The sequence below is a fragment of the Rana temporaria genome, chromosome 3, assembly GCF_905171775.1.
Source record: "Rana temporaria chromosome 3, aRanTem1.1, whole genome shotgun sequence".
Lineage (NCBI taxonomy): Eukaryota > Metazoa > Chordata > Amphibia > Anura > Ranidae > Rana > Rana temporaria.
Window position 1 is genome coordinate 287,868,410 of NC_053491.1, and position 13,368 is coordinate 287,881,777.

The window sequence follows — 13,368 nt, forward strand, 5'->3', positions numbered from 1 at the left end:
GACGCATGCTTGGAAGCATTGAACTTAATTTTTTTCAGCACGTCATTGTGTTTTACGTCACCGCGTTCTGACACAATCATTTTTTTAACTGATGGTGTGTAGGCACTACTGATCATCAGTCAGCTTCATCGAATAACTGATGGAAAAATCCATCAGACCGTTTTCATCAGATGGACCGATCGTGTGTACAGGGCATATGTTTGGGGTTGTTGTCCTGGTGAAGAATTGTAACAGCTCCGGTGAAAGGGAGTGAACCACAACTGCGGCTAGCAAGGATTTCAATGCACTTCTTTATGTGAGAATTCAGTATTGGACCCCAGGCGTCACTCCACACAGACAGGAATTTGGGGGTTCTCTACATCATCTCTCTCTCACATAAAGAAAGGCGTTGAGCTACTAAGGTTGGACACATTACAACATGCGACCAGAACTTAGCGTTTAAAATTATAGCATACACTTAAAGATTCCAATGCACTTCTATATGCAAGTGATTATCAGCACGGGACCCCAGGCGTCACTCCACGCAAACAGGATTTTGGGGGTTCTCTACATCATATCACTTAAACATATAGAAATGCATTAGGCCACTAATAGAGTTGGTATGAAATACCTACAACCCTTAGCATAGAAAAGTTAGAGCGAACATCAGCATCAGCAACATTCAGCAACTTAGGGCAAGGGGCCATAAACAAGTAACACTTATGTCAAGCACATAGTAAATAGGAATTGTGTAGGGAATTAATAGTTGCATAAGATAGGCATATATAGCTCAGGTAATTTGAGAGTAGATGTCCCTTTAACCACTTAAGCCCCGGACCAATATGCTGCCTTAAAACCCAAGGGGTTTTTACAGTTCAGGACTGCGTCGCTTTAACAGACAATTGCGCGGTCGTGCGACATGGCTCCCAAACAAAATTGGCGTCCTTTTTTCCCCACAAATAGAGCTTTCTTTTGGTGGTATTTGATCACCTCTGCGGTTTTTATTTTTTGCGCTATAAACAAAAATAGAGCGACACTTTTGAAAAAAATGCAATATTTTTTACTTTTTGCTATAATAAATATCCCCCAAAAACATATATAACATTTTATTTTTCCCTCAGTTTAGGCCGATACGTATTCTTCTACCTATTTTTGGTAAAAAAAATCGCAATAATCATTTATCGGTTGGGTTGCGCAAAATTTATAGCGTTTACAAAATAGGGGATAGTTTTATTGCATTTTTTTTTTTACTACTAATGGCGGCGATCAGCGATTTTTTTCATGACTGCGACATTATGGGGGACACTTCGGACAATTTTGACACATTTTTGGGACCATTGCCATTTTCACAGCAAAAAATGCATTTAAATTGCATTCTTTATTGTGAAAATGACAGTTGCAGTTTGGGAGTTAAACACAGGGGGCGCTGTAACATTTAGTGTTCACTTAGTGTGTGTTTACTACTGTAGGGGGGTGTGGCTGTAGGACTAGCATCATCGATCGAGTCTCCCTAATAAAAGGGATCACTCGATCGATGCGCCGCCATAGTGAAGCAGCTCCGGGGCGGCTATAAACGAATAGCCGCGCCGTCGTCCCGGATCGCTCCCCGAGGCTTACCAACCGCCGCATGTAGCGGGGGGGGTCCCGATCGGACCCCCCACCCACGTCAAGCAGAGGACGTACAGGTACGTGCATGTGATTGTCCGTGCCATTCTGCTGACGTATATCTACATGAGGAGGTCGGCAAGTGGTTAAGATGTTCCTTAGCAAACAGCCATAAGCACAAAAGTTTATCCCAAGTAGTATGTTAATTGCTACAAGCCATAATAAATAACAGCAATTGTTTTTAAGAGGAATATATGCAGCAGATCTTTCTATAGTACTACAAGTGAAACAATTGCAGGAGTTGCAGGCTGGTCAGAGTTGCAGCATGGGGAGCGATGGCACCTTTGGTTGTAGCATGGCCGAGCTACGGCTGACAATAATAGAACAGTGTGCAGTCTACACACTGCTCTGTTTATAGGATAGAGGCAGGTACAGTGTATAAGCACTGATTCAAAGGAAACCGCCGTAAATTGCGGCACACTTCCGCGCTCCACGTTGGAACGCACGCAGCGCCTGGCAATGATGTCATCGCATGGTCGCCGTATGCGTTCCAGCATGGAACGCATTACGACGGCACGAGAAGCGCCTGTTACAAGAATACATTTATGGCCAAGCCTCCCTGATATTATGGCAGGATGGATGAATATCTGCCTGTATTTTTCCTCATTGAGGACAGCAATGATCCTGACCAAAAGATTCATTTTTGTACTGCTTTCCAGCCGTTCACAAACAAAATGCCTCCTGCTATAGCCAATATTTAAAATGTTGACTCATCTGTCCAAAACAACTGCTGCCATTTTCTGCACCTCATTTCCTATGTTTTTGTGCATAGTTGCACTTACCCATGTTTCCATGTCAGAGGTTTGGCTTTTTGGCTACAATTCTTCAGTAAAGACCACTTCTGGCCATACGTCTCCAGACAGTAGATTGGTGTATCTGGGTCCCACCGTTTTCCAGTTCTGTGCTGATGGCACTGCTGGATATCTTAAAGGGACGTAAGCATGATGTGTCTTTCATCTGCTGCATTAAGTTTAGTTGACCGACCACTGCGTCTACAGTCCTCAACATTGCCCATTTCTTTGTTCTTCTTCAAAATAGCTTGAACAGAACATTTTGAAACCCCAGTCAGCTTTGAAATCTGTGCCTGGGAGAGACCTTGCTGATGCAGTATAACTAGTATAATTACCTTGTGTGCTCAGTCTTGCTTTGTCCTGTGACATAAAACTGTCTTCCACAACTTCACTTTAATTGCAGAATCTGGCTGTTCCTCACTCAGTTTGAAGCTTCCTACAACTTTTTCTGTTTCAATTAATAACTGTGTTGCAACCTACATATGAAATTGATGACCACTAGCACCTGCTTTGCATAAACGGTTAATCATGCACCACAATTTGTGTAAGTCTACAAAGTGTGCAAGTGTAATGCCGCGTACACGCGATCGGAAATTCCAACAAGAAAAATCTTATGTGAGCTGTTGGTCGGAAATTTCGACTGTGTGTATGCTCAATCTGACTTTTGCTGTCGGAATTTCTGCCAACACAAGATTAAAAGCAGTTCTCTATTTTTCCGACGGAAAAAGTTCCTATCGAAAATTCTGATTGTCTGTATGCAATTCCAGAGCGCAAAAAAACATGCATGCATGGAATCAATTCGACATGTGCTCCATCAATCCAGCTCGATCCTCCAATAACCTACATTGGCTCCCTGGCTATTGCAAGAGGGGTTATAGCCACAATAAAAGTTCCTGGTGGACTGGACTAGCTATGTGTAGCCTAACACCACCACTTTTATGGTGGTTTATCACAATCCGCATTTGCAATATATTACAGATTGGCCATAGTGTCATGGATAACAGTCCATCCACCAGAGGATGAAGCCTAGTACACACGATCAGTCCATCCAATGAAAACGGTCGGAAGGACAGTTGTCGTAGGTTAACCGATGAAGCTGATTGATGGTCCGTCGTGCGTACACACCATCAGTTAAAAAAACGATCGTGTCAGAACGCGGTGACGTAAAACACAACGACGTGCTGAAAAAAACGAAGTTTAATGCTTCCAAGCATGCGTCGACTTGATTCTGAGCATGTGCAGGTTTTTAACTGATGCTTTTGCATACTAAAGATCGGTTTTGACCTATCGGTTAGCAATCCATCGGTTAAATTTTAAAGCAAGTTTTTTTTTTACTGATGGTTAAATAACCTATGGCACACACACACGATCGGTTTGGACCGATAAAAACGGTCCATCAGACCGTTTTCATCAGTTTAACCTATCGTGTGTACATGCCTTAACTCTTTGGCATGTCATTTTTACACCACACAGACCTTTAGTCCACTTATATTTGTATTTGGGATTTATATATAGTTGCCCCACTTGCTAGTCTGATAGAGGTGCAATAATGCTTTGAGAAGAAGCTAAAGGAATTGTTGGAGTGTGCTGCAGTGCAAGTAACATGCTGATAGGAAGAGAGCACATACTGACAAGGAGATTAACTTATTAGTGTGTTTCCTCCATTTTTAATGTCTAGTCAAAAGTAGAGGTCGGGGTGAGACCTGTAAGTGAAAGTGATACTGCAACTGAGAAAGATAAGTTTCTTTCCCCTCGCCTGTTCTGTGTGATAAAGCTGTGTAAATTTCAGGACATAATGGCCAGCAATACAAAACATTTTGTCAGGCAAGACTAGTAATATTCCATCTGTAAATGTAGCTATATGCCTGCAGATCAGCTTTACTTAAAAATTCCTTGTTTTAAAGCAACGCTATACTATACATTATTGTAAAAAGAATTGTTCTGTTATATAATACTAAACAACATTGGCTGCAAATGTCCCACACCACATTGCCTGTAATAAAGCAGATTCATTAATGACGATGACATGATGAGAACTAACTAGATAGGAAATAGTGAAAGAGATCTTCAAAATATAAAACACAGACCTTTTGTGTTACTAATGTAACTACGATGTGTTTTGTTTCTGAATGCTCTACTGAATATAGTATTGTTCAGGTCATATTTACAGTTGCATTTGGAGATAACAGTGACATCTCCATTGGAGTCAATTGCATTCTATTCACAATCTTTTTGCTAACATGATATTCAGAAGCTGTGTTATACTGCAGACAAAATAAAAAACAAGCAAAGAGATAATATATGTGGAACTAACTCTTTCTTAACAAGCAAACTGAGTGTATTCCTTGTAGCACAGATCTCATAAAACCAGGTCAGAAGGGCAGTTGTTCAATTTATATTCTCATCCACAAACCAAACTTAAATTAAAGAAGGCTTACAGTCCAGACAATAGTATAAAACAATGGTAAAGCAAACAAGTAAAGGACACTATATACACCAGCAAACTCTGCAGTGCTAACTGCATATCTGTTGAAGATCAGTGACTTAGGCCCCATACACACGATAAATCCCAGCAGATAAATCCCAGCAAATGGGTTTCTGCGGATAGATCCTATGGTGTGTACACGCCAGCGGATCTGTTTCCGCGGAGAAATCTCCTCTGGGATGGATTCCAGCAGATCGGATATTTGCTGACATGCACAACAAATCCATCTGCTGGAATCCATTCCAACGGATGGATCCGCTCGTCTGTACAGACTTACCGGATCCATCCGTCCAAAGGAATTCCCCGCACGCGTCGTAATGATTTGACGCATGCGTGGAATTCCTTATATGACAGCGTCGCGCCCATCGCCGCGTCATAATAGCGGCGACGGCGCGACACGTCATCGCCAGAGGATTTCACACGCCATCGCATAGAAATCTGCTGAAATCCTCGAGAGGATTTATCCGCGGATACGGTCCGCTGGACCGTATCTGCGGATAAATCCTCTCGTGTGTATGGGGCCTTAGGCCCCGTACACACCATAGAATCCATCCGCAGATAAATCCCAGCAAATGGGTTTCAGCGTATAGATCCTATGGTGTGTACACGCCAGCGGATCTTTTTCCGCGGATATATCTCCCCTGGGATGGATTCCAGCAGATCGGATATTTGCTGACATGCAGAACATATCCATCTGCTGGCGTCCATCCCAACGGATGGATCCGCTGGTCTGTACAGACTCACCGAATCCATCCGTCCGAAGGGATCCCCCGCATGCGTCGTAATGATTTGACGCATGCGTGGAATTCCTTATATGACAGCGTCGCGCACGTCGCCGCGTCATAATCGCGGCGACGGCGCGACACGTCATCGCAAGAGGATTTCGGCGCGGATTTCAATGCGATGGTGTGTACACACCATCGCATGAAAATCCGCTGAAATCCACGAGAGGATTTATCCGCGGAAACGGTTCGCTGGACCGTATTTGCGGATAAATTCTATCGTGTGTATGGGGCCTAAGTGCTACAGCAAAATGGTCAGCATGACAGTCAGGCAAATAGCATTTTCAGGATTGTAGGTGTATTATCATCCCCCATGCTTCTCTCATGACAAGTTTAACCACTTGCCTACTGGGCAATTTTACCCCCCTTCCTGACCAGGTCAATTTTCATCTTTCAGCACTGTCACACTTTGAATGACAATTGCGCGGTCATGCAACACTGTACCCATATGACATTTTTATTAATTTTTCACACAAATAGAGATTTATTTTGGTGATATTTAATCACCCCTTGTTTTTTTTATTGTTTGCTAAACAAACAAAAAAAGACTGAAAATTTTAAGTAAAAAACATTTTTCATAGTTTGTCATTACATTTTGCAAACAGGTAATTATTTTCCTTCACTGATGTGCGCTGATGAGGCAGCAATGATGGGCACTGATGAGGTGGCACTGATGGACACTGATGAGGCGGCACTTGTGGGGACCGATGAGGCTGCACTGATAAACTGCACTGATGGACACTGATATGTGGCACTGATGGGCTCTGATAGGTGACACTGAAGGGCACTGCTAGGTGACACTAATGAGAAGGTACTGATAGGCGCTGATTGGCAGCACTAATGGGCACTGATTGGCAGCACTGATCGGCAGCACTGCTAGGCACTGTTGAGACTGCACTGATAATCAGGACACTGATAATCTGTGCCCCAATTATCAGTGCTTATGTCCCTTTAACACAAGCTGGTTATTGGCTCTCTTTTTCTCTCTTCACATTGTCAGTTTGAGGTAAGAAAAGCTGATAACTGGCTTGTGTTTACTTCCGTGATTAGCTGTTATTGGACACAGCTGATCACATAGTAAAGGGCAGCTGTGATTTGGTCCTTTACCCCAATCTGTGATTAGCTGAGTCCGAAGAACTGAGTGATCACAGAGCATGCCTCAGGGGGTCCATGTACGCCCTCCCAGCAAATTAAGCCCGCACTGTAGCCGTCTTTTGGTTATAGCATACGTGGGAAAGGGGTTAATGATTAAAGATGAACCACTTGCTGATTGTGTCACGCAGATATACTGTAGCAGAATGGCTCTCTTGGGTGAAGTCCCGTACGGGTACGTCCTACCCATTTTTGCCACCAGAGGGCACGCACCAGCTGCATGGTGGGGGATCCGATGCACGTGGCCCGTGAAGAGGGCACGAACCAGCTGCATGGTGGGGGATCAGATGCACGTGGCCCGTGAGCACGATTGCCGCTGGCCACATGCAATCACATGCATGAGCGCCAGCACCGGGATTTGTGCTGTCAGAGGAGAGGAGCCATATATGTTAACCCCTTACCTGCCAGTGACATTTACACAGTAATCAGTGCATTTTTATAGCACTGATCACTGTATAAATGCCAATGGTCCCAAAAAAGTGTCAAAAGTCTCCGATCTGTCCCTCAAAATGTCGCAGTACCGCTAAAAATTGCAGATCAATGTCATTACTAGTAAAAAAAAAAAAATGCCATAAAAATTTCATAAATCGTTTCCATAGTTTGTAGGTGCTATAACTTTTAAGCAAACCAATCAAAATAAGCTCATTGCAATTTTTTGGGGTTTATAAGGAAAAAATAAAAACCGCAGAGGTGATCAAATACCACAAAAGAAAGCTCTATTTGTGGGAAAAAAAATCACGCAAATTTTGCTTGGGTACTGCATTGAAGGACCGCACAATTGTCATTTAAAGTGACACAGTGCAAAATTGTAAAAAGTGCACTGGCCAGGAAGGAAGTAAAATCTTCTGGGGCTGAAGTGGTTAAAATATGAAATATTTGTCAAAATTGGCAATTATCCTTATAACTATTAAATGGCTCCAATGTCTAGAGTAGCCTTGAGTTACAGGGATAAAACCTTGAAAACTGATGTCCACAGAGACATTTCAATATGAATAAATCTATTTTAAATTTTTTAATTTTGCTTAATGAATTTGCACAAATTTTTTATACTCTGCTTTCATTTGCGATGTTTGCTGCTGAATCAGAGTTCTCCAATCATTATGGGAGCATGAGCTTTGCAGATTGCAGAGGGGTAGGTTTGACTCAGTAAGGGCTATTTTAAACCTCAAACAGAGGGAAGGTCCCACTCTGCAGCATGCTAGCACTCAGAATGGCTGATACAATATTTATGCAGGCTGCATTCAGTGTCAAGCCCTTTACACATGGCCCAGAATCCCGTCGTAAAAAAAAAAAACGTTGTTTTTCTCGACTGGATTCTTGTCAAGCTTGACGGGATTCTTGTCTAGCTTTTCTTTCATACACACTGTCAAGCCAAAATCTTGTTGTTCTCAAACGCGGTGACGTACAAACACGAACAACGGCAATATAAAGGGGAAGTTTGATTCCACTGGCAACACCTTTGGGGCTGCTTTTGCTAATCTTGTGTTACTGCATGTTAGTAAAAGTTTGGTGAGAGATGATTTGCGCTTTTCAGTCCTTGTGCTTTTCAGTCCGTTACAGTGTGACAAATGTGCTATCTCCATAACGAACGCTAGTTTTACCGAAGGTGCGCTCCCATCTCATACTTGATTCTGACCATGCGCGGGTTTTTAAGACTCGGAAAAGCATACACATGAAGGTTTTCTCGTCTTAAACCAGCTCAACGAGAATCACACTAAGAAAATTGAGACTCCCGATGAGAAATTAGAGAGCAGGTTCTCTTTTTTTCTTGTCAAGATTCACAACAGTTTTCTCGACAAGAAACCATACACACAAACGGTTTTCTCTGCAAAAAGCTCTGCCAGCAGTTTTCTTTCTGTGAAAACCGAGCATGTGTACGAGGCTTTAGCTTTACTTGTCGAATCAAAATCCTCTTTCTATGTGCCATTTACATCTTGGTGACTGTGTCATTGCCTTTTTTAGGCTGTGTGGATACGGTTGACTAGCGCGACCTCCCTTCTACAAGTTAGTTTAAAAAATCCAAATCCTTCATTCAGCTATTCCCTGGAAACTATTGATATTAATTCTTCATAGTATCATAGACAAGACAGTCTTTTACCAATTTTGTTATGTTTTTGAAAATTTTGAATCTGGACATTCTTCATTTGAGATGCTGCCTTCTCCCCTGCCCAAACTGCACTCTGTAAGTCATAAATACTTAATACAAGCCTTGAAATGGTTTACCATTTAATGTATACCTTTAATGTGTAATGTATACTTCCACTATACAGACTGTTATTATACAGTGACCATTGGCCTAGGGATCAGCTGAGGGAGATCATATTTCAACTTGGCAGAACCTTCCTTGGGCCAAAAAGTGAAAGTTTGCTAATATATATATATATATATATAACATCTTGATCAGTTCAACATGATCCTGAACATGGTACCAGTTGCCTTATAAAAAAACAGCAGTGCATGCGCCTAGGTATCCCTTTGACTTTATATCTGTAGTGCAAGCTCATCCAAGGTACTACTGCCTCTAAATTCTCTTCGTATGAGATTTGCACTAAGATTTAGTGATGTTACTACTGTGTTCACTGATCACCTAAGGGCCTGCTAGAGAGGAAGCACTAACTGATTACCTGTATTAAGGATCTCTGTCATATTCTCCACCAGTCATCAGGGGACAGGTATGACATAAAATATTAAAGCCCTACTCATCTACGAAAATAGCAGCCTTCATGCAGAGACACCATGCAGAACATAGGCATGGAAGTGTTTTATAAAGCAATATATCATACTACTAGCCAGGTTTAAACTCCTCATGCTTCGAACAATGTAACTAGTTTTGCAAACCTTAATCAGGGAGTATAATGGTATAGAAAACGGAAAATTGTTATTCTTACCTTCGGTAATTTTCCTTTCCTGGCCTGTCCTCACGTCAGCACATCATGGGTTAATCCCCTCCTCCGGTCCACCAGTACCACCTTCTTTTAGCTAATAAGTAGGGGGCCCCTCCTCCCAGTCCTTGTTCCACTAATTTGGCGGACGGCAGACTATAGGGAGGGAAAGGCTGTGCTGACGTGAGGACAGGCCAGGAAAGGAAAATTACCGAAGGTAAGAATAACAATTTTCCGTTTTCCTGGCCAGTCCTCCCGTCAGCACATCATGGGATTTAATTTAACACCCTAGGGCGGGAAAATGTATATAAGACTTGGACGACAACTATAAATGCTGCTTAAGTGAATCTTTCTTTATTTTGCCTGCAAAGGTGCCGATACCACGGCATTTCCGAAACTAGACGCCTTAGATGACGTCACGTCTAGATTTCTAATGCTTTGCGAAGGTCTTGCAGGGACTCCAACTGGCCGTCTTGCATATTTCCTCAACTGGTATTTTGGCAAATGCTGCCCAGGAGGCTGCCACCCCTCTGGTAGAGTGAGCTCTAGTTGCCTGAGGAGGCGTCAGCCCTTGTTTCTCGTACGTGAGCTTTCTTACTTTGGTGATCCAGGTTGAGATTATTCTTGTTGAAACGGCTTGTCCTCTTTTAGGCCCAGATGGTAAGATGAAAAGGGAATCCATTTTGCGCACTTGTTGAGAACTGTGCAGGTAAATTGAGAAAAGGTTGACCATGTCTAGAGGTCTGAGGTCCAGTTTTTCTTCCTGCCTAGGAGGTAATGTAAAGCTAGGTAGCACTGCCTCCCAGTTAAGGTGAAATTTTTGAAACTACCTTGGGCGTTGCTATTGGTGAAGGCCTCAGAATTACTTTGTCTGGAAGGATGATACAGTACGGTTCCTTACTGGACAGGGCCGCTAGCTCGGATACCCTTCTTGCCGATGTTACGGCGGTGAGAAAAAAACAGTTTAAGTGTTAGGAACCAGAATGGACAAGATTCTGCCGGTACAAAAGGATGCAGAAGTAGTGCTCTTAGCACTGTGTCTAAGTCCCAGGCCGGAAATAGAGACTTCCTTGGAGGATTAATTTTCATGGTCGCTTTTAAGAATTGTTTTACCAGTGGTTCGTCTGCCCACCTGTATCCTGTAAAACACGACAAAGCTGAAATTTGTACCTTCAATGTACTATAGGCTAAGCCTCTGTTTAGAGCAGATTGCAAAAAGTCCAATACTTGTGCCACATTCAGATCCACCGAAGCGAAATTTTTCTGTAACGCAAAAGTTGTAAACTTTGCCCAAATCCTGTTGTAGGTGACATTGGTCGAGGCCTTTCTAGACTTTAACAGTGTTGAGATTACTTCCTTTGAAATGCCTTGTGCCTGGAGTCTGGTTGATTCAGCAGCCAGGCCGTCAGTTTGCAACCTGTTCGGGTTGGGGTGAACACATTGGCACTGCCATAGGAGATCTCTCTTTAGCGGCAGACGTCTTGGGGGAGCCGACGCCATGTGTAGGAGTAGAGGGAACCATGGCCTCTGCGGCCAAAAGGGTAGAATTATTATTGTATGAACCTTTTCCCTCGCAATCTTTAACAAAGTCCTCATTACTAGCGGCACCGGCGGAAAGATGTAAACTAGGGGAAAATCCCATGGAATGGAGAAGGCATCTTGGGTCAAGGCTTTGTTGCAACGGAACCTGGATACAAATTGGGGTGTCTTTGTATTGACTCGGGTCGCCATTAGATCCACTGAGGGTGTCCCCCACTCGGAAAAGATTGGTTTTAGGAACTTCTTGTTCAAGGCCCATTCGTTCTTGTCGGGGAACTCCCGACTCAGATGATCCACGATGGAATTCTGGCTGCCCGGAATGTAGGCTGCTGTTAGGGCTTCCAGATGTGCTTCGGCCCACACAAATATTTTGGTTGCCACCTGCAGAAGTGGCAAGCTCTTGGTTCCGCCCTGTCTGGCTATATATGCTACTGCTGTCTTGTTGTCTAACATTAGTTTAACTCGAGCTCCCTGTACCAGTTTCTCGAAGGCCTGCAGGGCCATGTATGCTGCTTGCAGCTCCAAAAGGTTGGAGTGTCGGGATTCCGTCTTGCTCCAAACTCCTTGCACCTGCCTGCCGAGGCAGTGAGCACCCCAGCCCCGGAGACCGGCACCCGAAGTTATCGGAACCCAGTCCCCGGGGCTGAGGGGCATGCCCCGCGACAGGTTCTCTGATGACTTCCACCAAGCTAGGTTCTGTCGAATCCGGCTTGGTATGAGAATCCTCTGGTGAAGAGAGGTACCGTCCTATTGGTTCAGGAAGGTTGCCTGGAAGGCTCTTGTGTGGAATCTTGCCCAAGGAATGGTTGGGCTTGCTGCAGTAAACATCCCGAGTAGGGTCATACAATCTCTTGCCGTTAGCGATGTTGACTTCATCACGCTGCTGACGCAGGCTACCAATTCTGCCTTCTTTCGTTCGGGTAGGAGGACAAGGTCTCTGTTTGTATTGAAAAACAGTCCCAGATATTCCATCTGTTGTGAGGGAATCAATTGGCTCTTTTGCCTGTTGATGATCCGGACAAATTTTGATAGGATTTCTAGAACCATGTCGCGTTGAGACGCCAGTTCTCCGCTCGAATGTGCTACTACCAGGATGTCGTCTAGGTAGTGAAATATTTTTATGCCTTTCAGGCGAATGATGGCAATAACGGCTAGTAGGATTTTGGAAAACACTCGCGGAGCTGTGCTGATGCCGAACGGCAGACACCTGAACTGGAAGTGATCTTCCCCTACCAAGAATCTTAGATATCTTTGGTGGCTCTCATTGATTGGGACGTGCAAATATGCATCCGTTAGATCGACTGATATCAACCAGTCTCCTGGTTGCAACACAGAGATGATTGTAAATACAGACTCCATCTTGAACGTCTTGGGTTCTATAAAGTGGTTTAGAATTCTCAGGTCCAGAACTGGTCTGAGATCCCCCGATGGTTTGGGAACTAGAAAGATTGGAGAGTATACCCCTTTTCCTTGTTGGGATAGGGGCACCGGCGAAATTGCCTTCTTTTGCTGTAAGCCGTCTAAATATTCTTGTAAGCAGTTCCGTTTCCTCTGATCTGTCGGTTATTTTGTGTGGACCACCGTATTGGGTGGTTTCTTCTGAAAGGATATTTTGGAACCGTATCTGACCGTCTTGCGGACCCACTGGTCCTTGACCTCTTCCGCCCATACTTCCCTGAAGGACATTAACCTGGCGCCCACCTGGGGGGGGGGATGGGCGGTTAACCCGTCAAAAAGATTTTTCAGGTTTTTTCGCAGTCTGTGCCGCTCTAGACTTTACCTTCTGCAGAAAAGAATCTTGTGGATTTTTCCAGTAGGGCCTTGTATATTCCCGTCCTGGCCTGTATGACCTGGCGTCATACGCCTTTTTGTAGTCTGGTTGGGCTGGCCGGGTGGCCTGCTGTGTCTTCCTAGGTCTCTGTGGCATTAGACCCGACTTTCCCCCTGTAGCTCGACTAATAGCTTCTTCTAGGGTCTTTCCGAACAGCACCTTGCCATTAAACGGAATATTGCAGAGACTCAGTTTTGAGGTGCTGTCTGCTCCCCAATGTCGCAACCAGAGGGCCCTCTTTGCCGTCACTGCAAAAGCCATG

At 43.9% G+C, this 13,368-nt stretch overlaps 1 protein-coding gene across 1 annotated transcript in view; it reads right to left on the bottom strand.

The window, feature by feature from the left end:
* GABRB2 (gamma-aminobutyric acid type A receptor subunit beta2) overlaps positions 1 to 13,368 on the bottom strand; it is a 752,195-nt gene that overhangs the window by 164,728 nt on the left and 574,099 nt on the right. The window lies entirely within an intron of this gene.